Source organism: Galeopterus variegatus, unplaced genomic scaffold (genome assembly GCF_000696425.1).
Source record: "Galeopterus variegatus unplaced genomic scaffold, G_variegatus-3.0.2 Scaffold850, whole genome shotgun sequence".
Classification (NCBI taxonomy): domain Eukaryota; kingdom Metazoa; phylum Chordata; class Mammalia; order Dermoptera; family Cynocephalidae; genus Galeopterus; species Galeopterus variegatus.
The window spans coordinates 1-370 of NW_007726961.1; positions in this window are offsets into that span (position 1 = coordinate 1).

Here is a 370-nt window from a genome sequence, read left to right on the forward strand (position 1 = left end):
ATTTAATTTAGTGGGAAAACTCCCTCCTTGAGCATTAACCTGGTTAACCCCATCTCTTCCTCCTCCCCTGTCTTCAGTCCAACCAAGATGAGAAAGCAGGACCAGGAAGGCAGATGGCCCAGAACAGGTAAATGTCCCATACCGAGATGCTTTTCACGTACTAAAAAGTGACAGTGTCCTTCCATCTCAACCCGTCATGTCCTCTCAGGAGACCTTCCGAATTACTGTCAGAACTCATTGTTTGGGGTACAGCACACAAGCAACTCACAGAGCTTTAAAACATTATAAGAGTGATTTTAGACGGGAGCGCTAGAGCACCGTAAACACCTCTGCTCGCATTCAGGCATGGCTTCTCTTTCCTGCATCTTCC